This window comes from Panthera pardus, unplaced genomic scaffold (genome assembly GCF_024362965.1).
Source record: "Panthera pardus isolate Hobbes unplaced genomic scaffold, ASM2436296v1 HiC_scaffold_22, whole genome shotgun sequence".
Taxonomy (NCBI): Eukaryota; Metazoa; Chordata; class Mammalia; order Carnivora; family Felidae; genus Panthera; species Panthera pardus.
The window spans coordinates 49,080,071-49,107,414 of record NW_026526788.1 but is presented as its reverse complement, the minus strand read 5'-3'; the positions used below and the strand labels follow the sequence as shown (position 1 = coordinate 49,107,414).

The window sequence follows — 27,344 nt, the reverse complement described above, 5'->3', positions numbered from 1 at the left end:
TTAGGGAGCTGGCACAAACCTTTCGCCTCTCTGAACCTCAGTCTCCTCTTCTAAAAACTGCAGTGTGTGATATACAGCCAGGAGGGCAGTCGCAGCTCCCTGGCCGGTACCCTTTCCCGGCACTGCACGTCTACAGATGGGGTGACCCGAGTTTGGGGGGCCACCACAGCACCAAGCCGCTTTGACAATTCCTGGCTGGGTGATGCAGAGATTGGCCCCCAGTTCAGTGCACTCTGTCACCAACCACGAAGAGACAACTTTGTCCAGTGGACCAAGGATCGTCCCATTTCTGCCTGTTGTCTGACATAATTCACTCCCCAAAAGTGTCTCCCATCACCACCCCCTCCCCAACCAGACTGCTAAAAATGGATCTCTGGGCTCCACCCCCAGACTGACTAAACCAGTCTCTGGGGATGTGGCCTGGGAATTTACGCTTCCTGCCAGCGTGAGGGGGATTGTAATGTGCAGTCAGGTTTGAGAACCACTGGGTGTGGGGTGTACGTGCTGCAGGGGAGGGTGGGCCAGATACCCCAGGAGGGGTCCCTTCACTGTCTGCCCCTCACCCAGCCCCTAGGGCCGGCCAAAAACATTAAAGGCACCCGAGGGGCATCATGCCTTAGCTATTTTCCCACCTGCCACCTGGCCAAGCACAGCTTCCCATGGGGCAGGGGAAAGAGGGCGAGGCTAAGGCAGGGCGGTTCTTATGGGCCTGAGACACCTGGGTCCTTGGGCAAGAACCTGCTGGCAGGATCTGTGCTGGGTCAGGCAGTGGCTCCTGCAGCCTGTTGACCATCTGGAGGGACCAGGGTGAGGAGGGGCCTCTGCCCCAATTCGCAAAATAGGAATCGTTGGGGCCTGGGCACCCCACAGGGCAGTGCAAACTGTATTGCAAACAGCATAATGGGAGCACCTCTAGGGCGGCAAGACACAGAAGGCCGTGGTCACCCCTCTGACCCACAGGGGAAGGGCTGGGGAGGCGTCAGAAAGCCAAACATCCAACGGGAAGGGCTGTGGAAAGAGGCTGCTCTGGGGATTGGAGCCTGGCTTCACTCGCTCTGTGACCCCGTTTCTGAGACTCTGTCTCCCTTCCTGCCCCAGTCCCAGCACACAGCACAGATCAGCCAGCCGCAGCCACCTCAAGTGCTGGTGAGAAGCCAGCCGCCCAGCGAGCTCGAGCCCAGTGGCAGGTTCCCTCCCCAGCGTGGCGCGCAGCCGCTGCCGCCTGCCTGCACCTCCCCGGCCACCCCCTCGCCACTCTGTGATTTGAGCTTTACTAGGAGCTCCCCCGGAGGCACAGATGCCGGAGCAGGAACACACCCACACGTGTATTGAAAAGAAAAGAAAAAGCCACATGGATTGATTTGCTGTTCCTCATTTGCAACAGAGCAGGAGCGTGTGATGGGCACGGGCAGCCGTGAAAACTGAGATGTCGACCCAGAGCCCACAGCTGAGCCATCTCACCTCCAAACGTGGCCAGGAAAACAGCACAAGCCTGCTCGTTGTGGGGCCCCTGAGCAGACTGTGCAAGGTGCTGGCTGTGGTGGCTGGAGACCCCCGGTCCCACCAGGACTGTTGGGAATCTGTGCTGGTGCCTCGGCACTCCCGACATGAGTCGGTCCTGAGTCCCTGAGTCGGTCCTGCTCCTCCAGGGCGGGACCGTGAGGGTGGACAGGGCACTCCTGGACAAGGACAGAAGCTGTGCTCTGGCCCAGCTCTGCCGCTGGCTGGGTGGCCTGGACCAGCCCCCGGCCCTCATGAGTACCAGTTTCCTCTGTTAGCGCCGGGTTCATAGGGAGATAAGTGAAGGTGCCGTGCCCTGGGACGCCTGTGGGAACAGGCAGGCGGGGAGTCCCTGCCCGGGGTTGGGGGGGGGGGTGGTGACAGCACCCCTGAGGACACACAGGAGGAGCACTGAGCTCCCGCCCGACCCTGGCCATGGGGTGTGGTACCAGAGTTCTAAATGAGGACACCGGGGGCACCTGTCCCCACCAATGCTGGGAGATCCCAGGATGGAGACTTGCCCAGGTCAGACCCCCAAGAACAGACAGAGCATCCCTCCCCGGTGTGTGCATGGTGATGCCCAACCCCAACACCTTCCCTAGCGGGGAACACCTCCAGATCGAAACCCAAGATGAGCAGAGCTGACTCTCCCCGAGCCACGCCTGGTGAAGACAGAGAAATTCAGCCCTGGGAGTGGAGGGCTTTGACACAGGGGTGGGGGGTGGGGGGTGGGGGCAGGCAGCACACACAGACAAGCAATTGTGGGAGCGAAGGAGACAGGAGTTCCCTGGATTCAGACCCTTCAGAGCACACACTAAGGGCCCACAGTGCTCTTTCTTTCTAGAAGGTCTGTTCTCCCCTCTCCTGCCCTAAGCTTGGGGGCTTTGGTAGCACTAGGGGAGGCTTGTTCTGGGCTGGGCTGCAAAGACAGCCTGAATGGAGTAGGTGACTGAGCGAGCTTGTCCGTGGCCGCGTGCCCACAGGCGTGTCTTCCTGCCTGCCATCTGGCCCGCGGCAGAGGTGGCCGGGCTGGGGCTCTCTGGCTGCCCTGACAGAAGCCCTGGGGACCCCTTCCACCCCCATCACAGTCCCTGCGTGGCTGCTTCCCCTGCATTCTGACCACGAGTCTTCAAAACCCTGGTGGAGCTTCCACTGCGTGGAAGCAAATGCCTGGCCCCCGACTCCCCTCACAGAGCACACGCCCCCTTCCCACAAGACCTCACAAGGTCACCAGGAGCCTGATCATGGGAAAGACCACTGCCTCTCCTCTAGAGTCCACCCCTAGACATGGAGGCTGGGCTGCAGGAGAGCCCCAACCAGGTCTGCCCTGGGCCGTGATTGCCTAAGGCCCCTCTTAGAGAGGCTTCTCTGATGCCCACCGAAGGCCCCCAACATTGGGTGTGGTCCCCAAAGATGCCCATACCCTGAACCCCATAACTGTGAATGCGACAAAAGGGACTTTTTGCAAAAGGACTACATTGCCAAAGGGACTTCGCAGATGGGATTAAATTACGGCTCTTGAGAGGCGCCTGGGTGGCTCAGTCGGTTGAGCGTCTGACTTCAGCTCAGGTCACTATCTCGCGGTCCGTGGGTTCGAGCCCTGCATCGGGCTCTGGGCTGATGGCTCAGAGCCTGGAGCCTGCTTCCGATTCTGTGTCTCCCTCTCTCTCTGCCCCTCCCCCGTTCATGCTGTGTCTCTCTCTGTCTCAAAAATAAATTTTAAAAAAACGGTAAAAAAAAAAAAATTACGGCTCTTGAGAGGGGGAGAGCATCCCGGATCGCGCAGGTGGGCCCAGTCTAATCACACAAGTACAGAAAACTGGGGAGCCTTCCCAGCTGTGGTCAGAGAAAGAGGTGTAACAATGATGCAGGGTCAGAGAGATGGATCCAACACCCCACTGCCGGCTCTGAGACGCGGGGAGCCACGCGCGAGGCCTAGGGGCTGAGGGACCCCCAGCCTCCAGCCAGCAGGGAATGGGGAGCTCACTCTACAGCACATGGAAGGAACACCTGGGTGGGCAGGACACGATCCCCCTCCAGAGCCTCCAGGGAGGAAGAGCAGTGGGGGCACCTTGACCTTAGCCCACTGAGCCTGTGCTGGCCTCTGACCCACAGCGCGGTAAGATGATGAGCGTGAGTTATCGAAGCCACTAAGTTTGCAGCGATTTGTTAGGGCAACCACCCTGCACGGGTCCCAGGGCCGCCAACTCTGCTTCAGAGCCCCAGAATGTGGGTCAGACAGCACCAGGAGCAGGGCCTGGGTCTGGCACCTGCTTCCCTACCCTGCAGGGCTGCCGTGAGGACCGAGTAAGACATGCGTGCCGGGCCCGGGCATGTGTTCACACACACTGGGAGGTGGCGAGCAGAAATGTCTCCCATGATCCCAGCCACGAGGGATCCGAGGAGGAAGTGGGCTGGACAAAAGTACCCAATGAGGGGTGCCCAGGAGCCGGAGGGGATGCAGAGAGGGCAGGGGGTCTGGAGGAATGCCCTCAGAGCCTCTTAAGCACCTCACTGTGACAATGGTACCAAGATAGCTGTGAGGGGCCAGACGTCTCCTGCACGCCAGGGGTCACCAGCTCCTGCCCCGTGGCCCTGCCACAGCGCCCACTGTGGTCCACAGACCTACCTGCCTGGTCCCTCCTCCCCGCTCCTCTCCATCTCCTGGCTCACGGTGGCGCTGCCAGCCATGGTCCCAGCTCCCTCCCTCTCTCATTCATCTACTCCAGTCCCATTGGCTTGGACGGCCTGGAACTGACACCTTCACACTCAGGTCACACACACACGGGGTCCCCTGGGCCCCGTGGTGCAGGAATAGGGGAGCGGTACGCCACAGGCCCGATGGGCACCCTGCTCAACAGTGGCTCTGGTGGTACTCCTCCAAAAGGCTGTGTCTACTGAGCAGAGTGTCTGTGGCCACAGCAAGTCTGGAACCACTGCTGTAGCTCAAGGTCACTGCAGGGTGAGCCTCAGGCAGGGGTCCTCCCTGGAGTCCCCAAAATCACGGCTAAAAGGAGTGACCAAAGGAGGCAGCCTCTTCACGGCATGCGAGCAATGACACGAGTGACACTTGGCACATCCCCGTGGGGTCTGACCATGCGGGACCCCTGCACCCACTGCAGGCTTCTGAACCTCAGCAGCCCTGGCCACAGAGCACAGCAGGGAAAGTTGGGGGTTTTCCTCCTGGGCAGAGGCCACCGAATTCCCAGGCATTTGGAGAGGAAACCGGGAGGCTCTGGGGTTTCCAGCACCTTCCTGGGAAGTCCCCTCCACCGTGGCCTGGTGACTGCCCTGCACAGTGGAGCCCCACCCAGCTCAACAGAGGCCCTCGGGCGTGGCTGGGGTGGAAATGCCAGGGAGGAACATGAGTGGGGATGCAGGAAAACCCTCCCAAAGTCACTCACTGTCCTGCCGCAGGCTCCACCTAAGAACCAACATCTGCTGGCACCCTCTCCCCTCCCCCCTGCCTTGGCTCACTCCTCTGCTGGCCACCTGCTCAGTATTGCTCCTTCCCGCCCCGCCCACTGCCACCCCTCTTGCCTCGACTGCCTCTCTGGTCTGGACCCCTCCAGGGATGTCCGGAACAGTCACACAGCACGGGGAGCTGACCCCAGTCCTGATCCAGTCTCAGAGCTACACTTTTGTCCAATTTGTCCAAAGGCCTGGGACAGTCTGGGGAGACCTGTCACCCTCACCTTCTCTTAGATTGCAAGCTCCTGGGGGCGGGGGGTGGCTCCTCATGGAGCCTCCTGTGCCCTACAGCCCCACTTACAGGCACCCTGTGTGCCCTTGAGGACTGAATGGGCCCAGGATTGAAGCATCACATCTTTGTCATTTACTCTCCACATAACTCCCGTGAGTGCCACTGGCCCGTTTTACAGGAGTGCAAACGGAGGTCAGAGATGTGGAACAGTCTATCCAAGGACAGAAGACACTGGTCAGGGTCAAAGTAGAAATAAAGCCCAGACTCCCACATCAGGAGAACCCTGCAGCCCGGTGCTGGGGGAGGGGGCACCCAGTTTCTGGCTCAAGCCCATCTGGTGGTAGGGGGTGAAGCCACTCCTGGGAGCCCCACCACCCTTGGCTTCTCTGGGAAGACAGCCCTGGAGGGAGAATCTGGAGTTCTGTCTGTCCACTGAAGGTGAGCCCGGAGGGGGCTGGGGCATCGGCATGGCCTGGGCCCCTTCTTTCTCCTCTGGTTGCCAAGCAGCACTAGAAGCTATCTCCTGTGTGTGAATTAGGGAGGCCCTTCTGGCCTGCCTTCGTTCTCTCCCCTTCCTCACACCCCTGCCCCTTCCACCAGACTATTTACCCTAGAGGCTGTGTACCGTGTGCCCTGTCGCGGGAAGCACTGCAGAAAGAGGCCCTGCGGTGACCCACCGCGCACCTGACTGCAGGGAGCCTGCTGCCGCTGACCGTCATGGCCAGGCCAGGCTGGGATGCCCGTGCCGCGCTCCCCTACACTCAGCCGGTGGGCCGGGGCTCACCCACTCCCGGACCTGGACTCTGAGAGACTGAGTTGGGCCCGTGTGGGCCTGGAGCCGGGAGCCCTGGGGGCCCCACGCCAGGTGGGAGAGCTGGGAATGAGGACAGGCCCCAGAGCACCCAGGCCCCCCGCGATGTGCTGCATCACCTTGCCCTGGAACACAGCTTATAGGTCACCTCCTTTTACGGAGGAGGCGTCTGAGACCCAGAAACGGCAGCAGCGTGTGCAAGGCGGGAGGTGGCAAAGCCGGGCTCCAGTGCCCTCACCGCCTGCGTGATTCCTAAGCCTTCCACCGGAGGGGATCATGTGAGAAGGTGGTCTCCCCGATTCCTGGCCCCCAAGCTTTGACATGAGGGAGAGGGAGGAGGGCCCAGGCCTGCGCAAGTGCTCAGAGCTGGGGAGTCAGGGTCTGGGCGTTCGGGCACCTGGGGGAGATGAGACCTACAGCCCAGCAGCCCCAGGCAGGAAGCACCTCTGACACAAGGCATGTCTGACCAGGGCCCCCACCTGGCATCACTAACACCCCCCACCGCCCCTGTCCTGAGGAGGCCCCAAACCTCAAAAGGCCACAGGGCCCCTTGTCAGCAAGAGCTGAGCAGGCCAAGGGAGAACGATGGCAAGAGAGGGCAGCTGACCAACTGGCATGGGGGGCTCAGGGAGACAGTTTCGGGGGTCTAGCTAGGCAGTGTGCACTGGGCCTCTGCGTACCCTGGGAGAGCCAGGAGAGCCTCAGCCTGGCCGTCTGCCTCACAGATGGGGAAACTGAGGCTGGAAGTGTCACACTGTTCGTTCTGGGCCCGGCCAGGCTAGGGGCCTGGGCTCTGGGCTCACCCTGGTAGCCCAGACTGTGGCTCCCACCATGCTGTGGGAACAGGAAAAGGAAAGGAATGTCTGGCCACCTTACCCCACCCAGCAAAGGCAGCCAGAGAAATCGCCTGGGGCGCTACTCCACAGGCCAGCTCTACTGCGGTGGTGTGGGCAAACTCAGAAGCCAGACCTGCCAGGGGTGGCCACGGGGCCTCTGAGCCACAGCAGGATGCACACAGAGCCCAGGCCTCCACTGGTACCACACTGATGGAGAAACCACAATGGAACCCAGCAGCCCTGGCAACAGGCCTGGATGTTTGAGTGGACAGTCCCTGGCCTGCAGAGAACCTACTGTCACCCTCAGTGTGGATCCAGCGTGTCACCCTTTCCTGGATCCATTTCCTGCATCCGACCAGGAAGGCCCCTTCCTTCTCCCCGCCCCTGGGCCTCATAGGCCCTGGAGGAGGAATGAGGACAGGCCTCCGCCGTCTGTAGTAATGTCCCACAGGCACCTCTGAATGGGGCACTGAGGGCCCAAGGCCCACCAAGGGGCCCCATGACTCCTGAAGTGAGTTCCAACTCGAGGCCCCACACCCGGGCCTGTCCTCCCCTGCAGCACCCCTTTCTCCTCTGCAGGCAGCACTGCATCCTGGAGCCCGCCTGCACCCCCTTAACCTCTCAGTTTCCTCACCTGTAAAATGGGGGCGGGAACTGCCCTGTCCCTCAGGGTTGATGGGACTAGACCAGTTGCCGCAGGTGAGATGCCCGCAGCGCCCACAGAACATCGTGAGGCACAGGCATCACCACCATGACGTCCTCCACCTGCACCTCCACGTGCCTGCCCCCAAGGAGTGTATCTGAGCCCCCAGGGCCCACAGCCCACGTCTGCACCTCCAGAGTGGGTGGGAGGGCAGGCCCACCAGCTTGTCTACGGGGTCTCTGGGCTCTAGGCAGGGTGGGGGGAGGGAAGAGGGGTTGCAGGGACCCTGCAGATGTTCCCTCTCCTTCTTCCTCTGACTCACAGCAAAGGTCCCAGAGGTCAGCCTCGTCTGGGCTTGAGCTTCCTCAACTTGGGCTTGGCATTCTGTTCCCCCGTGAGAGGGGTGAGGCAGGGACAGGGGAGGAAGGTGGAAGTCAGGAGGGGCGCAGTCCAGGGCGTGGTGTCCAGCGGGAAGTGGGAGCCAGGATGGGACACAGCTGCAGAGTGTAAGGGAAGCAGTGCAGAAACAGAGGCTGCAGCCCAGCCAGGGTCAGGGCAGGGCAGGGCCCAGCCCGGGCAGAGCTCATCACGACCAAGGTGGGCCTTAGTCCAGAGACACGGAGTCTTGCCAGGACATCAGCTCCAGGCCCAGGAACTGCAGGGGGCCAGGGCACAGGCTCCCAGGAACTTGGCCTGGGGAGCGGACCAGAGGGCAGAGCGAGGGTCTTAGGTACAGAGCCAGGGCGATGGCCTAGCTGGAGATGGGGAGGGGATACGTTAGCCCGCCATCAGTCAGCGGATAAGAAAAACGCAGAGGGGTGGGACAGAGGGTGGGCAGGGGCAGGGAAGAGAGAAAGCATGCACGGTAGATTGGAAACCACTTGAAGGGGCACTGTGGGTGACAGAAGGGAGGGGTGAAGGGAAAAGGCTGGGAGAGCAGCAGGCTTGGGGCTCCCGGGACAGTGAGCCCAGCTACGTGAGTGAATGAATGCAGAGGGGTTTCACAGCATCAGTTGTACCCTCCCTCACCTGGGACGTCCCCCTGACCAGGAAGGGTCAGAGGCTCCTGTCCCCCCACCCTTCCTGGGCTAAGTCTCTCACCATGTCTCCCAGGACCCTGGGGAGGGTAAGAGCTTGGAGGCTCAATGGGAGGACAGGGGAGGGGCGGGAAAGATCCACCCTCTGAGCTCTCACAGTGACAGCCTGTCCTGGGGACCTTTCTTCCACACCCTGACCCCTGGCACTTAGTGAAGGGCTCCCCGATGTGCTCCGGGTCAGGCGAGCGAAAGGCAGGTACTGCAGCCTGGGCCACGTGAGTAGAAAAGTCTCTGGATGCGTCGTCTCCCCAGTGATCTCCCTGGACTTTATGGGGTGCTGTCTACTCACAAACAGCCCCCCACCCACCAGATCCAACACAACCTTGGCGCTCTGCCCAGCGGAAGGAGGACAGCCAGGCTGCGGGCACGGAGGCCACACCATGGAACCTGCCGCCCCCCTGAGGCATGTCCAGCACCACGTGCCCCATGCTGCGGGCGGGGTCCCAGACTCCCTGACACCACTCCTGGAGCTTTGGCCATCGCTGCTTCTGTGGCTGCCCTGCCAGGGAGACCCCATACACCATCCCCAGAGCACGGGTCTCTCTTCCCCGGTCTCTTCCCCGGGGAGGCCGTAGAGATTCTGTCCACTCTGTTCCCCTTCGGAAGCTTCAGAAACCATACGAACACATTACAGTTCCAGCAAATCCCACGGTAAGGACATCAATTTGACTTCTTCAATGACTAAATGTTTTCCTGTGTACTTCTGGGGGAGGGAGGAGGGAGAGGGAACCCCCAGGCCGTGCACTTGCTCCTGAAGGGCTCCCTTGTGTTGCGCCTGATGAGAGGGCCTGGGACAGTGGGGACCGCCACAATGGGTCTGAGTCCCAGTTCTGAGCCTCACTGCTGCGTGACTTTTGTTGGGTTTCTCAGCCTCTCTGAGCCTACTTTGTGTTTCTGTAGAGAAAACCACTATCTTAGGGGCTCTGTGAGAATGAAAAGATCTCATATGAAAAAGCCCCCAAATATGACGCCCTTACCTCCCATCCCACCCCCTCCCTTACCCCAAGTCAGGGATTCTTTGTCAAATGATATGTTTAAAGAAAGGCTCTGCCAGGTACAATCTCTCTCTAATGCAACGGCTCTTTCACCTGGATGTTTGCCCTGGGCTGGGAGAGAGATGCCAACAAGAGACGTCAGCACCCCCAGTGTCCTGGAAACCTTTCCAAGCTCCCAAGTTCCTGAATGCCAGTTACGGGAAGTCTGATTCATCTGTGCTCTGAGTAACTGGGTCCAGTGACTCCCGAGTAATTGAGCTGAATGTGTGTGGGAGTGACAGGCAGGGGTACCTCTGGAAGTGAGCTCCCCCACGTCCTGGCCCTGGGCCAGCCACTAACCTCCCCTAGAGGGTTTTAGATAAAAGTACAGACCTCAGCCCCTGAGGGCCATCCCAAAAGTGCAGTCAGCCCTGGTCTGGGAGTGGGGGGGGGGGTGGTGGCGGGAATTTCTGCTGTGACTGAGGCTGAGTCAGCTGAATGCTACTGGGCAGCTCTCTAGAAACCAAAGTAAATATGATGAATAGAAAAGCTCCCATTTTGTGTTGAACTCAAAGGTCCCCACACTGTGGTACCAGGTCCCAGCATGGTGAGCAACCAGGGCCCAAATGGACAGAACATTGTGGGCTAACCCTAGTGGGTCAGCATCTGGGAGTGGGCTTGACATTCGCTCAGGAGGGCTCAGTGGGCTCAGAACCACAGGCTGTGGCCTGGGAAGTTTTCAAAACCAAGAGGAAGGATCTTATCTTGTCCTGGCCAGAACCCCTTGGGCTGGGCTGTTTGCTCTTAAGAAGCAGTTCTCAGGTTTCCGAGGGCATCAGAATCCCCTAGAGAGCTTGTCAAAACGCACATTGCAGCCCCCTCCCCTAGAGTATCTGATTCAGGAGGTCTGGGAAAGGGCCTGAAAATCTGCATTTCTAAAAAAAATCTCCAAGGGGATGTTAATGCTGCTGGTCCTAGGATCCGATCCCACTTTTGAGAACAGATGATCTAAAATTATAGCTGGGAGAGGGCCGGGGAAGCAGAAGCAAGAAGGCACTGCACTCTGAGCCTGGTGCCCCACGAGACCCAGCCAGGGGCAGACTCAGGGTCAGCTGGAACCCAGGCCAGGTGAGGCAGGGCTAGGAAGCAGGAGGCTCAAGATGAAGGCCACACTATGTGGGAGAAGTGCCCTAGCCTTCGAGGAAGCCGTGGGCTTACTGCCCCCTTGCCCGGCGCGCCCCACACTCCACGATGGGGCCGGGGGCGGGGGTAGTGGTGCTGGCTAGGACCTTCCAGAAACTTGCTTCCTCCTGGTGTTTGGGCCCCTCTCTCCTGGCCTTGTTCATTGCCCACAAAACTGCACCCCTCCAGACACCCAGCACAGTGTAGATTCAGCAGGCCGGGCAGCTGCCCACGTGCCCACCTCTGTGGCCCCAGGGCTGCACCATCAGGGAGGCGGCTTCTGTGGATTCACTCATTTAACAGACGTCCGCTGGGTGCCTGGGGTGGGCACCACCTGGGAACACCGGCTCTGCAGGGAGGGGAGGGGAGAGGGAGCCACCTGAACACTCTGAACCCTTAATTCACGCACAACTAAACCCTTGCTGTTAGAAGCCCCCGCTTTAAGCCTCGCACTGCCAGGCAACAATACCAGGCTGTGAAGGGCCTCCAGCAAGAGAGGGCCAAGAAGGGATTTCAGGAGTGGATTCTGCTCCTGATGTGCTCTTCTGGCCAGTGAAGTCTATTCACTGCCCCTGCTCCCCCCCAGCATCAACCCACCCCCAGGGGTCCTTATCAGAACCCAAAGGCAGGCACAGCAGCTCAGGGACAGAGCTCAGATCCCCAGAAGTCAGCACGGACACATCAGGAAGCCGAGCTTGGGTCTCGAGCTCAGGCACTTACAGAGCTGGTCCTTCCCATAGGCCCTGCCCTCCCACAGGCCTGGGTCTGTGCCTCGAGGGGCTGCCCTGGACCGGCTCCTGAGGCCCTTCTTCATCGCCCAGCTCCTCTCTGTACCCTCTGTGAGCCCTGCCTCCCCAGGGCTCCAGGTACAGCATCTCCCCCAGCTAGGGACTCCCATGTCATGAGGGTGCCCCTTGTCTGACATCCCTGATATTCTCAACCATGCGAAAGCGATAGACCTGGGCCTGTCGGGCCCTTCAGCTTCCCCTCCAACCCTCTCTCCTGATGCAGAGATGGCTCACATCATGGCCCAGGGAGAGGACAAGACAAATGGGGTGCTCTTCTCCCCATGTCCCAGGGAGGCTCATGCACACATCCTCTTTACCAGCCTCCGAAACATGCAGGCATCTCTGCTACACTAAGATCCAGCAATCTGGGAAGAAAGCCTCACCTGCTGTAAGGTCGCCCCTCGACATTATCAGGACCGAAGAGAAAACCAGGTGGGGCTGGCCACCCCCCCCCCCCCGCCCCCGCCCCCCGTGGGTTGTGACGTCACAACCAGGAAATCGGCCAGCTGCATTGACAACCACAGGAAATACACACGGCTAACAAGGACATGCTCAATCCAGCAGATAAAGCAATATTACAGTAAATACAGGGTTACAGCTGAAAAAAAATGGCATAACCAACTTGATGAAAAAGGGTGTGACGGGCTAAGGCTGTTGAGTTAGGGAGACAAGCACAGGTTGCAACATCAGAAGGAACCATGTATTGGCAAAGGAAAGAATCTAGCACTTACCCTGCCTTTTTTTCTGAAATCATTTTGGGGTAACCAAATCACCATGGTTGATGAGAGAATGTTCTTTCTAGAAGAACCCCACAAATGCACTGGGAAAGAACAATTAGAAAGGTACCGTGGTGCAGCCCTTGACGGGATACTTGACTCTGGTTGTGGTTGTTGATGGTTGAAACTGTCAGGAGAACGGAACGGAGGCAGGAGGATGAGAGCCCATCTCCCCCATGTTCATGCCCACTGCAACCGGACCTGATGCGACAGACTCCTGTGAGGTACAGGGCAGCACCCTGAAGTATTCTTGCCAAAAGAACGTGCAAGCCCATAAAATGAAGTTGTCCGAGCTAAATTCCAGTGTAGAGAAAGTACTAGGAGTGGAGGAGCTCGTTAAATGACACTGCAAGAAAGCAAAGAGACGAGTCTCGAAAATAGGACATTCCACAGACACAGACTCAAGTTTCTGCAGTGAGCCAATGGCTTAAGGAAAGGTGATGGCGGCGGCGGGGCGGGGGTGGGAGTGGGGGGGCAGTTGTAGGGCTGGGAAGGAAGGGCTGCTTCAGATTAAAGAAGTTTTACGAGGAGCACCTGGGTGGCTCAGTCGGTGAAGCGTCGACTCTTGATTTTTAGCTCAGGTCATGATCTCACAGTTTGTGAGATTGAGCCCCGAGTTGGGCTCTGTGCTGACAGCATGGAGCCTGCTTGGGAGTCTCTCTCTCTCTGTCCCCCCAATCCAACTTGCATGCACGCATGTGAGCCTTCTCTCAAAATAAATAAACTTAAAAAAAAAAGAGCCTTATAAAAAATAAAAACCAAATGCCACACGTGGATTTAATTTGGTTGCTAATTTTACAACCAACTGCAAAAGAGCATTTTTAAGACAATTAAGGAAAACTGAGTATGTGCTGGGCGTTAGATGACAGCAACGAATTGCTATTAATTTTGTTATTTGTGATAATGACTGCACGGTTCTATTTGCAAGTGGCCTTGTTTGTTTCGGAGATCCACACCGGAGGATACAGGGAAAATTACAGAGGTCAGGGGTTTGATTGAAATACTTCAGTTCAAAGGAAAAAGAGAAAGAGCAAAAGAAAAGAAAGAAGGAGGGGGGGAAGGAAAAATGAGTAAGTGAAGCAAGCTGGTAAAATCCGAACTGCTGAATCTGGGTAATGAGAATATGGGTGTGCGTGATTCTATTCTCTTTACTGTTCAGTGTGTTTGAAAATGCCTGATAACGGCGAAACTTAAAACATGGTATCAGCACGTGAAAATACAGTCAGAGCACTGAAGCAAACAAGAAAGTCTTGAAATAACCCCAAATACATACGGCAGGTTAGTATACGAATAAAGGTGATATTTCAAACCGGTGAAGAAAAGGGTAATTGTTTCATCAGTGGTGTTGGGCAAATGAGTGGTCATCTGGAAAAAAAATAAAATAAAATTGGCATCCTACCAGACAAATCAAATACTCACATTTGAAAAACAAAACCATAAGCCTATGAGAGGAACACGTGAGAGAATTTCTTTATGGTTTCATAGTACAGAGGTTGTTCTGCTAGCCTGAAAATGACTGATAGGCAACATTTTTGACCTATGGAAACTATAATTTAACACGGTTCAAACATAATATGTACATTACGGACTACATACATTTTTTTATTTTTTTTTTATTTTTTTAATGTTTATTTATTTTTGAGACAGAGACAGGGTATGAACAGGGGAGGGGCAGAGAAAGAGGGAGACACAGAATCTGAAACAGGCTCCAGGCTCTGAGCTGTCAGCACAGAGCCCAATGCGGGGCTTGAACCCACGAACCGTGAGATCATGACCTGAGCCGAAGTCGGACGCTTAACCGACTGAGCCACCCAGGTGCCCCATGGACTACATACATTTTTTAGATTCTGCGTGGTGAAAGTCCTAACAAACAAAATGAAAATACAGTAAGTGGAGGAAAAAGATTTGCAACTCATATTCTAAGTGTCAGTTTTCCCAATATATAGAAAGCTTCTGTGAATGAGTAAGAAAAATGCCACCGGCCCAACAGAAATACCATGTTAAGAATTCAAACATCAGTTCCTCAAAAAGAGAACGCAGGTGAATCTTATCCATTTGAAAAGATGCTCAATCTCATTCATTTCTCAGTGGGAGAAATGCTAACTAACATTGCAACAAGAGCCACTTCTCACCTATCAGATTGGCAAAGATAAGGGCGTGGAGAAACAGGTGTTTGCACACTTCTCCCACAGACGTATAAATTACTGTGGCTGTGGAAGACAGTCGAGCAAAATCTATCAAAGTTACAACTGCACCTCCATTTCACCCTGCTATTCTGTTCCGAGGGGTTTATCCCACAAATACGCTCACACCTGGAGCAAAATGATATCCAGGCAAGGATGTCTGCTGCGAGTTCTGCTTAAGAGTGGACACCATCGGAATGGCTACTTCTCAGGGCTGCTGGATGAATGCGTCACTGTGCATCCACTAGCGGAAGGCCACACAGATGTTAAAAACAGCAAGGCCACTCTATGCGCACTGAGATGGGGCTCCCAGATGCCCTGTGAAGCAAGAGAAGTGGAACGGGGCACATGGCCTGACGTGCTGCTGCCGTGAGCATAACAAGGAATGATGCACTGGGCATGCGTATGGACCAGACCTGTCGGGAGGAGACTCGAAACAGATAACAAGGTCTCTATCTGTAGCAGCTGGCAGGGATGGAAGGAAGCATGCTCCACATGGACTCTTTTTACTTCTTCTTTTTTTTTAATGCTTATTTATTTATTTAAATAAATAAATAAATAAATAAATAGAGAGAGGGAAAGAGAGAATCCCAAGCCGGCTCCACGCTGTCAGTGCAGAGCCCGACGTGGGACTCGATCTCACGAAACGTGAGATCGTGACGTGAGCCGAAATCAAGAGGCAGGCACTCAACCGACTGAGCCACCCAGGCGCCCCTGGACCCTTTTTGCTTTGTGACTGTTAGTGACATAAGTACAACATCAAACTTTGTAAACTGAGGAGAGGGAAGGGGAGCCCTAGGAGGAGGCTAAACAGGAATCCCGGGAAAGAAAGAGTGGGGGAGAGGGAAAGGGTAAAGAAGAAGGTGAGGTACGGCAGGTCAGGGACCCACAGTGACCTTTCCAGAGTTCCCACACACACACACACACACACACACACACGGCCACACACAGGCCATCTCTCTGCTTCCAAACTCCATGTGAATACATCCCCCACTGGGCTCCCTCCTGGGGCAGGTTCGGGGCTGAGGACAGCTGGTGTGGAGGGGTGGTTGCCCTCTATGGGAGCCATCCACGTGTGCATAAGGCTAAGCTGCAGAGGAGGCATGAGACTCCAGAAAGCCACAAGTCTACTGGCCCACCCCAGAGTGACACGTCATCATTGGCCCACAGTCACCGCCTGCCACGGACTGCGTCCTCCGGCTTTCTTGGCTTCCTGGGCAGGGTGACACATGTCCATCTCGGGGCCCGGGGTCAACTGTTCTGTCTCTAAGGAGCCCCTGCCTCCAGATGTCCATGGGGCTCAAGCCCTACCTTCCAGTGAGGCTGCCTTAATCATTCTGTCCTAAACGGAAGTCCCCCACACTCCCTCCCACCTCCCCCCAGTACCTTCCAACTATCTGTTCTGTTCATTTCCTACCTGTTTCTGGATTCTGTCTGCACTCCCAGAACCTGGATGGGGTCTGGCACGCTGGTTCTCCACATGCACTCAGTGGAGGGGATGATGGTCGGACATCTCCCCACATTCCTTTGGTTTGACATTGGCTTTCCCCAAGTCCCTCTCAGGTGAGGGGTGAAGGGCGGGCAGCACGTCAGAGCAGGGCTTTCACATGGCTCCACAGGTCACGTGATGTGGTGAGGAGGGGCAGGCCCGGGCTATCAGGGCTGGGGTGGGGCTCTCAGCCCCTTGGAGCCTCGCTGCTACACAGGTGACAATTTCCACACCCACCTTGGGCCCACTTGTGTCTAATGGCCCCTCCACGTCTACCTCGCCTGATGGCACCCGGGGCCCTACACTCCTCCAAGCCTCAGTCTCCACCTCTGAGCTATTTGGCCTGCAGACCCTTCGAGCATCAGTGTCCTACGAAGCAATGTTCTTCTGCCGAGGCCTCCTCACCTCCCTTGCCCTGGCCGTGAGTGCACAGAGCACTGGGCAGTGACAGGCTCCCAACTCCAGCATGCCCTCCTCATCTGAAGCAAGCCTGGGACATAGACATTATCATTCTCCAACACCAGTCCTTGGTGTCTGTCGGATTAGGCTGTATTTATTATTTTTATCCCTGCAATAAAATGCCTGTTTGCAGTCAGGGTTCTTCTTCTTCACTGGGTCCTCCTGGGGGACTCAGGGGCCTTGCTCCGGTCATCCCTCCTGGGACTCATGGGGCCACAGCCTGCCCTTCTTCCACGGTCCAGGGCCTGGCAAACTGGGCAGTCAGCATTTCTGGCCAAGGCACGTGGCTGCAGCCTGGCGAGGGTGGCAGGCTAGGGCCAGGACACGAGGACTTCCAACATCACAGCTGTAGAGGCTCAGGAATTCCCCGTGAGGGGAACACTCGCGATCCTAGGCGAAAGCTGCATCCATTACAGGTAAGCGGAGAGCTGCCGGGGGTGTGCCGGGGACAGGTGGGCATATGTGCACAGAAGCACTCTCACAGAGGCCTGCCTGACCCTGAGCTACCCAGGGCCCTGGGCCCTGGAAACCCTGCTCCAGTCAACCCCTCGCTGCAAGATGTGGTAACTGAGGTGCAATTCAGTTTAATTCGACCCAGCATCACCTGAGTAGGTGGGTATGGGGGTGTCTAATCCCGCGGTGAGAGATTCACGGGTGGGGGCGCCCACTGCTGGCATTGCCAGGTAGGCCTGTTCTGTCAGGAGGCCTGAGGGGAGGGGCAGGGCGGAAACATCCTCCTGGGAGGGCAGCAGAGGGGTGAGGTCAGGGCTCAATCAGGCCTCTCCCTGCCCCTGCTCTGCCTCATCCTCCTGGCCAACCTGGGGCCTGGTGCCCTCAGCTTTTCTGCGAGCTCCCCACCCAGGAAGCCACCTGCTACACCGTGTGTGACGCCGTAAGCGGTCTGGGCAGGCCAAACCTGGCAGGGAGCCACAGAGGGCCCCAGCCGGTGTGGGGTGGGCTGCCAAGCTAGCGGGGCAACTGGACCCGGCATCTCACTGGCCGGGCCCACAGCCCATCCTTGTGCCCACCACACTCACACTGGCCCTCACCGTCTACCCACTTGCTCAGCCTCTCCACGCCTCTCTCCAGTCTGCCCTGTGTGCTGCCACCCCTGAGCTGGGCTGTGAGAAGCCTGGAAAAGTTCACGGGCCCTCCTGCTGCAGGACATGCCTGAGTGGGGACCCCAGGGAGTGGACTAGCCCCAGGCAGGACAGCTGGGAGCGGGCAGTAAGGCCCCACACTCCCAGGCCAGGGTTCCTCCCCCAACACTATCCTCACCAGCCCACGGCCAGGCCCCTCTCTCAAGTCCGAGGGGCTCTGGACAGCCCTCGGTCTCAGGTTCTCCCATCCCTGGCCTGCTCAGCCTCCTGCCATCAGGCCCAGGACTGACAACCAGGCTGACTGACGGTCAGTCCTTCTCTGGACAAAGTGACAGAGATCCTCCCTGCGCCAGCACAGCACTCAGTCCTGGGGCCCAGCAGTGAGCAGCACAGAGCAGAAGACTCGGACACGTGTGGATACACCCCAGCAGAATGAGACCTCATGGCAAGGTGGCCAGTGCTCTGAGAGCCAGGCCACAGGATGCCACAGGCAAAAGCGCACCAGACCCAAGGTTGCATCTTGAGGCCCACCCACCCCCGCCCCGGGGACCAGAGGGGACTGTGGGAAGAGCAGGGAGCTTCCGGCCTGGAAGCGGAAATGGTGCTGCCTGGGGTGGTGCTTCTGGGGCCCAGATTGCCAGGCCGTCCTAACAGCCTGGGGCACCCGTCTCCCAGGGTTCCCAGCACGCTGCACAGTTCGTATCTGCAACCCTCTCCGGAGGACAGGAAGGACCAACAATGAAAAGCTGACCAGCACAGGGGCCCAGAGTCCAACTCCCTGCCTCACAGTGAGACAAGTCTAGTGCAGTCTACACTCCGGAGTTCCCCCCCCAGGGTTAGGCTGAGGCAAGGCTCTGCCTGAAATGGCACCTGTGCCCGGCCTCTTCCCCTTTCCTACCTTGCTTATTCACCTCCTTAAGGTATCTCTCAAGAGCATACCCTCTACATCCCTTGCATCCAAATCCCTGTCTCAGGCTGGGGAGGCTGACCTAAGCCATGCCCTTCCAAGGCATGGATGACGTGAGTGGAAGCAGGCAAAGCCCCCAGAAGAGCGCCTGGCATGCAGGACACGCTCAGAAGCTAGCCACTGCTGTCACAAGTGCCTGGCTCTCCACAGCCCAGAGGAAGAGCCTCCCAGTGGCCCCAGAAAGTGGCAAAACTTCCTGCTGGGAGCCCTGTCCAAGCTGAGACCTGAGGTGTGTGCACGTTCAGGGAAGCATGGGGGCAGGAGGTGGTCACGGTCAAAGGCAGGAAAAGCAGCAAGGGCCAGCTCAGGGCCTGGACACCAAGAGAGGTGGCAGGAAGGCACCGAAAAATGAAAGGAAACACCAAGGAAGCACATTACCCACTCTCCAAAGTGTTCCTTGGCACAGAAGAAAGACCTGGGTTCAAATTCTGCCTCTGCCCTCTCTCCAGACAAGAAGGTCATCAACAAAACCAGTATAATGGTGCCAGCATCAAAAAAAAAAAAAAAAAATGGACATTAGATTAAGTCACTTGTTAGTGAAACACAGAGCAGAGCCCTTGGGACAGAGAGCTGGTCAGGGACCCCTTCCTGGTGCTTGCATGTGAATGTGTATACACATATATGCACATGCACACACACACAGACCCCACACACGTGCCCTGCATACCAAAGTCTGAGCACAGACAGGTAATCCAAGAGCTCTGGCCCCCACCACACTGCCTGTGCTTCTCTCCTCTCTCCACCCATGACCTTGGACCATTCCTCACACTGGCATTTCCTCTTCCTCCCTTAACAGTGCCCCGTCACCTCACAAAACAGCCGTTCTTCCAAATCTCAGCCCAACCATACACGTGCCTGGCATCCTCCCCTCCTGGGCTGTGACTGGCGGTGACCTGGAGCTGCACCCTGGCGGCCACCCTGGCCAGAGAGCACGCTTTAAAACCCCTGGTCTCTGCAAGATCACAGGCAGGACGGCCCCCCTGGCCCCAGCCTGGCCTGAGTGCGAGGAGAAGCGGGGAGATTTCGCGCTTCCCTCAGGCACCCCTGCAGCGGGCAGGAGCCCAGGCCACCGGCTCCCTGCCTCCCAGGCGCTGCTTCCCATCCCCGGGGCCAAGGAGGAGGCACCCGTTTGTGGACTTCTCAAACACCCTGGGCCCTCCAGACAGGGTCAGCTGGTGGTGGCAAGTGACACGTTTGCAGTGCCCCTATGGCTGTGTCCCACAAGTATCCCTCATTATGTTTGTATCATTGAATTTCATTATCGGCTAATTTCTATTACTATTTCTTCTTGGGTCCACTGTGTATACATGTGTTTTCAACTTTCCAACTATTAGACTTTATTAGAGTTATGTTTTGTTGTGAATTTCTATCATAACTGCATTGTAAGAAAAAAACATGGTCTGAATCACAGTGTTTTCTGGATATTCCTTGAGGTGTTTTTATGGCTAGTTTGCAGACAGTTGACCTTGTGGTTCTGCAAATACCTGTGACCACGTCAGCCCTGCATCGCTGGGGGCGTGGTCCCGGTGGTGACGCACCGTTGTGGGTGGCTCCCCTAGGCCCCGCCCCCACGCGTAACCCCACCCCCAACCCCGTAACACATGCATTCTTGGAAGTGATCTGGCGGCACTGGCCTTTCCCAGAGCAACAGCTTGGACTCTGGCCAACCCTGCTCGCTGTCAGTCCCCCTCCTAAATCCTTGAGAAACCTCACTTTGCTGACCCAGCAGAGAGGGACCCGGAGACTAGGTGCTCCCAGGTGCTCCCAGGTCACCCACACCAGCGACCTCTCACAGGAACACTCACAGACTCGCTCACCTTCCTGGAGCTGAGCTGGGCTCCCAGGCCAGAGGAGGGAGGCACACAGGTAATGGGAGGCCCCTTCACGTAGTGGGGTGCCTTGCAGGAAGGACCCTGGCCATCCGGGGGCAGGGTGGAAATGACATGGTCTCACCCGGGGACGGTCCTGATTTTCTGCTCCCAGCCTCATTCGCCCAGCAGGGGCCACCCACTACTAATACCAACAATAATAAAATGAATAATTGACAGCCTCCTGCCTGCTCTGAGTGATTAACTCCTGAAAGCAACGGAGACTCGCCTAGGAACTCCATGAGCTTCTTCTGTGTGAGCTTCCAAATTCCATCCAATCCTAACCCCCAAGCTGGTTCACAGGGCAGCCTCCCCCCTGCATTGCTCTCCCTCAGCTCTGAGAGCAGAGACCTAGGTCCCAGCAAGCAGGACCGACCCTCCTAGTCACCACAGCCTGGACTGCAACGCTCCAGGCTGTCACCCAGCGGTGCATGTCGTCACCTCATTTAATCAAGACCATAGCCTCAGAGGAGGACCCGGAAACCCAAATGTGCACATGTCACAGTGGGAAGGGGTTTGGACACAGAACCAGTCTTCAGGAAGTCCTAGGCAGGGAAAGTTTGGGCTTCCGAGCCTGGGTTTCTACAGCAACAAAATAGGGATCCTCACCCCAGAAAGTGCCTGGTGCTGGGGCTGGCACATCCCCCCACACCCCAAGTCAGAAGCCTCCCTGGGTTTGCCCCAGTGACCCAGCTGTGGCTGGGATTCAGGCCACACCCAGATGGAATCCAGACACTTCATGAAATCCACAGGGGAAGGGTCTGAGTACAAGAGGCCCAGAGATTCCCACAGGTAGAGGGTCCAGGGAGGGGTTCATGCAGTTCAGGCAGCCTTGGTGGGGGGTGGGGAAACTGGTTCAGCTAATAAACCCATCAGAACAGGCACACCCTCTCCCAGCCCCCTCAGCTTCTGGGTGAGCCAGCCTCCTCTACCAAAGCTACTCTTTGTTAACAGTGTTGCCATGGCAACGGGATCCAGGGAGAACTCCCTTCAAGGTAGAGTCTGAGGGTGACACTTGGAGAAACGGAAGTGGTGGTGACAACAGGCAGGGGTCTGGCCTCCCAGCCCTACCCCCACCGCTCCTTCCTGAACCTGTCTGGCTCCCCAGAGACCACCCTTGTCTGTCCCAGAGCTTTGGGTCTGCTCCCCTCTCCTCTACCTGAGGGGGAACAGCAACATGGTCCAGGCCGGGCCCCCCATGCACACGTTCCCAGACACATCTGCGTGTCTCTGCCCCACCACGCACAGCGGCTCACAGACTTTCACATATATCCAGGGAAGGCTTGCTGAGTCTGCCGGCCCAGCCACCATCTCAGAGCTGGGGGGCCAACTGGAGACAACAGGCCAAGGGTACACTTGACTCCAAGAGATCAACGACGGACAATTACACGGGGGCAACGTGCTGCAGAGGCCCAGGGCACCCTGCACAGCACACCCCGGCAGGAGGGCACCCCCAAGGAAGGCTGGGGATAGGGAGACCCACTTGGGAACAGAAGGTTCAGAGCATGTTTACGAAGAGAACATTAAAAGGTCACCTGGCTGTGGTGTAGGGACAGAGGTCGCTGCAGTTGTCCAGGGCCGAGTGGGGCAGCCTGACCTGTGGAGGCAGAGGTGGGCAGGGGAAGGGGGTGGGAGAGGGGTCTGGGGTGGGTGGCACAGACTGGCTGACCACTCAGGGTGAGGGCCAACCTGGCAGAGGCAAGAGGGAGGCCCTGGCCATCTCGCCGGCTCAGATGGGGATCCTGGGGCAGGTGAGGTTCAGGGGCACAATGACAATGGTCATCTGAGAGGGATCCAGCAGGCACGGGCTGGAACACTGACAGAACCCGGCTGGGCCGATATGAGTTAGAATGGGGTCGGCACCGAGGAGGGAACAGGAGCCACAGCTGGGGAGGAGACGGTATAGGTCTGGGCCCTGAGGAACAGGACGAGTGAGTGGCCCCAGGAGAGGAGGGGAAGCCTGCAGCGAGGTCTGCAGGGCCGCAGGGCCCAGGGGGACAAACGCCTGGGAGCAGGGGCAGTGAACACCAGCAAGGCCAGAGATGTCCACAGGCACCTGAAGACCATTTCTCAGAGTGAAGAGGGCGCTCCAGATTGCAGTGGGCTGGGAGTGAGTGGGAGGTGAGGATGTGGCGTGAGCAAGCAGAGAACACCGCTTCAGAGCCAGCCTACTCGCAGGGGAGGAGAGAAGGGGGAAAATAGCTGGAGGGGGAGACAGCAGAGAGCAGTTTGCTATTGTATTTAAGCTGGAAGAAGCTTTATGAAAGTAACATCACCTTGGACGCCATCATCTGTCAACCAGGGCAGCAGCACCTCACCTGTGAGGCAGTGATACCAGAGCTGGACAAATGGAACGAAGTGTCCCGTCCCCCCCCCCCGCCCCAGCGCCTAATGCCTTGCCCTCTGGGCTGGTTTCTTGCCTCAGTGTGTGGCCCCTGGGCGAAATGAGGTGCTCCTGAAGAGTCAGGGAGACTCAATGAAGCCCAGATCCAAGGCTTTCCTTGAGCTGGTGCTTGCCTACTGCTCCCTGAACTCACCCTGCATGACAACCCCACAGCCGCTCAGAAGGGACATGGCAGGCTTTGAGCTCCCACCGCCAGCACCACCCAGGGCAGCACAGCCCGCAGCCCGTCCCCGCAGACCCAGCCTTCGCGCTCATGGGGAGAGGGGTGAGAGGCTCCTTTCTCCTGTGCTATGTCCACATCCCGGCCTCACTGCATGGATCCTGAGGAGTTGTCCTATCAGATATGTGAGGTGGGTAGAAGCTTCCCCAGCCACGATCACTGGGGGTTGCCGTGAACCATACTCCGGGGCACCTATGCGGTTCTTAGGAAATGCCTCTGCAGCAGACGAGACCATTCAGACACCCAAGGCCATCTGACCGTCCTCCCTCAGTCAGGGTCAGTGACAGGCAGCAATCACACGGCCACCCCCTTGGCAGGTATCAGTGTGGTTGCAAACACTCGTACCATTGACTAAACATTGTCACGAGCCCCTCTGAAGCCCATCCCCAGAGGTGAATCCCCAAGACCCTCCACTCCCCAGGATGAGCCCTGCTCCTCTGTACCTGTCCCCTTGAACAGCCAGGACATGCTGGGGCTTTCTGGCTTTTCCTTCCATGGTTCCCACCATGTCACTGCCAGGCTGACGTTTGCTGACCTTCCAAACCCTGCTCCAAGGCTGTCAGACTGGGACTTCCCATGTCCCCAGTGTAGGGACATTCTGAATGGATCCGTAGCCCACTCTATGCCAGACCAGGCCTCCCCTGTGTTCACTCTCTGCCACATAAACACAGAGCCCCACCGCCCCAGGCTCTGTGCCCAGAAAGAGGTGAGAAGGGCATATACTCTGAATGAAGGGCAGGGCATCCTCCCCAGATCCCTACAGGTCAGGGGGCCCTGACGTGTGACCCGTGGGTGTCACAGGCCCTCCCCCCATGGCCATGGGCCTGGCAGCTTCCCCGCCTGATGTCACTTCAGCACCCCGTGATGACGGCCCCCCCCTCCCTTCTACCCTGCTCCCTCTTCAGATTCTGTCTGGAAGACAAGTTGCTAAGTAAACACTCATCCACAGGAGGGAGGTGGGCAAGCGAGGGCAAAGGAACTGAGAGGCAGCCCGGAGTGGGTGGGAGTTACAGGCAGCAGATTTCTGCTCAACATTTGGAAGCTCTGAGAGACAAACAGCCAGAGCGGACCAGGGCTGAAGCAGATGGCCTCAGGAGGGAAAGAGGGAGGGAGGAGGAGTCCCAGCAGGGGGCAGCCGGGGGCGCGTGCTCTGGACTGGGAACAACACTGTGATGACCAATGACCACCTGGACAGGTCCTGATCTGCATCCCCGCCCTCTCTCCCACCATGGCCCTGGGATCTGCCCCCAGCAGGCCCCATGGGGGGGGGAGAGGGCGGGGGGGGGCCCCTCTTCTGGGGTCAGATCATGCAGAAATGCCCATCCTACCCCAGCCTATGCCAGTGCCCCCACTTCCGAGGACAGTGGTTGGACTTCAAACGGCTCCCCCACCCCCCCCCCCCAGCCCTGCACCTTCACTTGGCCTATTTGACAAATTCGGTTTCTGTGAAACACGTGGCTTGAGAACAGGATTCTGTGGTTAAAAACCAAAGATCAGCCAAAGCTATTCCAATACTGCCCATTCAGCCCATCATTCTGCAGACGGGGAGACAGGTGTACTCGGCAGCTCTCAGGCCATCTACTCAGCCCCCTACTATTCTCCTCTGGAGGACCCAGTGGATGGACTAGTGGCCCAGCCTAAGGGGGCCGCTTGTGGTGGAATGCCCTCCCCACTCAGCCGGGCCCCCCCGCCACTGGCCTCACTCAGGACGGCCGAGCACTAATGCCGGTGGTGCCCGCATTTCTCCCTCCGCCCCCTCTGCCTGCGGTTGCTAAGTTACACCAAAAACCCTCCGCTCTGTGTGAACTGTTCCATTTCCACAATTTGCCAGGTGGAAGGGAGCCATCAGGCTGGCAGTTCAAGGATGACTCCCAGAGAAAAACAAACTTACTGGCTGGCTTTCAGGCCCCCATGGAATACCTGGGGACACCTGCTTGTGCTCCCAAACCCAGGGGCCATGTGCAAGAGGACACAGCTGCCCTACGAGGGTATCGGCATGTGGGTCTCTACTGCTCACTCCCTTCTCAGGGGCAGGGCATGTGACTTCTGCTGCCGCCTCCCACCCAGCCATGACCACCCAGAGGGCTGTTGGTCACTATGACCCATGTCCCTCACAACAAATAAAAGCTAGATGGGCCCAGAACCCACCCGCGTGCCCGGAGCCAAGGCCCTCCACTTCCTCCCATTCTGGATCCCCTCCTCCTATTCTGGGCTGGGGTCCTGAGGTTCCAATGCAAAGTGTCCCTGGATGCGGGAGGGGAAATTCCCCTAAAAGTCATTGAAGCCATTTACAGATGGGGAAGCTGAGTCCCGGAGAGGCCTGCAGCCTGCCCATAGTTCAGAAGTCCAGACCTATGGCCTCCCAACTCCCTAGTTCTCTGCTCGCAACAGGAGCTGCTGCTTTGCACTCTAGGCCTCCTACTGGGGAGAGAAGAGCCTGGACCCAGGCCAGGCTGTGCTGGGTGAGACTGTGTCCCGAGGGAGGTGGAAGACCCCCCCCCCCCCCGAGGGGCAGAGCAGACCACTGCCTCTTTAAGGTTCCCCTGCATGCCAGCCTGACTCTATATGTCCTGGGCTCCTAGGGCAGGTGGCCATCTGGGCCCTGCCCTTGCTCTAGAGGGTGGGAGAAGAATGATAGCAGTGGGGAGGGTGAAGGAGATGGGGCTCACAGCTCCAACCCCTGAACGAGGGTGCCCCGGACACCACCGCATCTCAGCCCCCAGGTGGCTCCCAAGAGGCAGGCAACCTGCCTGTAAATATCCACCAGCTCCAGCGCTGAGAAGCAGCTAGAGATGCAGGGGGCAAGGGCCTGCTGCGTGCCCTCCCCAGACAGCAGGAGACCCCTCCCCGCTCACACACACACACACACCGACTAGAACCAGCTGCACCTTGCCCCAGGCCCGTGCTGGGGCAACGAGAGCACGGTCCTTGAAATGACCCTTGCCCACGGTGCAGAGAGGAGCATCTCGCCCCGGTCGTCTCCCTTCAAATGCTGAGCTCACGCCCCAATTCCTCGCCAAACAGCAAGGGCGTGAGATGCCACCGCGGGGCCCAGAATACAGACAAGCAAATGGAAACTTCCAACTGCGCAGCCCCGAGCTCCTCAGATTTCCCAGCCCCCTCCCCCACGCCAGGCCCGGGGCAGCGGACCTGCCAGCCCGTGCCCACGCCCGCCTGCGGAGTGCACTCCCGCCACGCCCAGGCAGAGATCGCCCGGTGCCCCGCAGGCGCTGGGGACCGGGGGTCCTGGAGCTGTCCAGCCCGGGGCAGAGTTCTCGGCAACTCCGCGCTGGGCTCCCGCACGCCCTCCTCCACGCGCGTCCCACGACCCGTGCGGGGAGCCTGTGCCCCGGCCACGCGACGGTCGCGCCGGGCAGGACCCGGGGCCCGCGAACGCCCCGCCCGCGCCGGCGGCCGAAGGGGACGGCCCGCGGGAGGGACCGAGGGACTGAGGATGGGCGCCCGCTGCCTACCTCGGTCCGGGCCGGCGTAGCTCCCGCGCAGCCCTCGCGCCGCAGTCGGGCCCCGAGCAGCGCGCGGCCGGCGCCGGCGGCGGCTCATGCTCGGAGCCCGGGCCCGCGGCACCCGCCCACCCGCGGCCGCCCCCGCGCTGCGCCAGCTGCGGGCAGAGCGGCTCCCTCCGCAGCCGGCGCCGGGGAGCGCGAGCGAGCGAGCGCGGAGCGAGCACGGAGCGGGCACGGAGCGGGCACGGAACGGGCACGGAGCGGGCGGGCGCGAGAGCGCGGGGAGCGGGCGGGCGCGGGGCGAGGGTGCGGGGCGGGCGCGTGGAGAGGGAAGTGCAGAACCAAGGTGGAAGGAGAGGTAAAGCGCGTGGCCAGGGCGCAAGGCGCAAGGCGCAGGGCGGGGTCGGGGATGGATGGGGGCCTAGAGAGAGCGCGGGGAGAGGGCGTGCCAGCCTTCATTTTTGAAAGGACAATTCAACAAACAACCCCAAAGGTGATGTGGCCGCCTAATGTGAAAGCAGCTTTAGGGACCCCCTAGAGCTGCCAAATTTTTGGCTTCTGAAACCACTTCCGTGGGCGAATCCTGGTCCCTTTGATTATTTTAACCATCACAATTACCCTATCAGGTTGGTGTTGGTTTTGTTCCCATTGCACAGATGAGTAAACTGATGGTCAGGCAAGTGAAATGACCCTGCAGAATCAGGCATGCAAAGCAAGGCTCCAGAACCACTCTGAGAGATTCCAGAGTCCCCGTATCTCCAAAACCACTATGAGGAAGATGGGGGGTTCGTCCGGCGTGAAGCTTCCTGTTCTCTGAACAGGCATCTTCCTTCCCTGGCAACAACCTCGGGGGTCAGGAGTGACCCTTACAAGCAGCCCA

The 27,344-nt window shown here is 58.4% G+C and overlaps 1 protein-coding gene across 1 annotated transcript in view; it reads right to left on the bottom strand.

The window, feature by feature from the left end:
- Positions 1-26,587, bottom strand: part of RASGEF1A (RasGEF domain family member 1A) — an 86,595-nt gene extending 60,008 nt beyond the window's left edge. The window contains exon 1 of the mRNA XM_019445009.2: positions 26,474-26,587. The gene's annotated coding sequence lies outside the window, so the exon portion shown is untranslated. The remainder of the gene's footprint in view (positions 1-26,473) is intronic.
- Between the last annotated feature and the right edge of the window lie 757 nt (positions 26,588-27,344).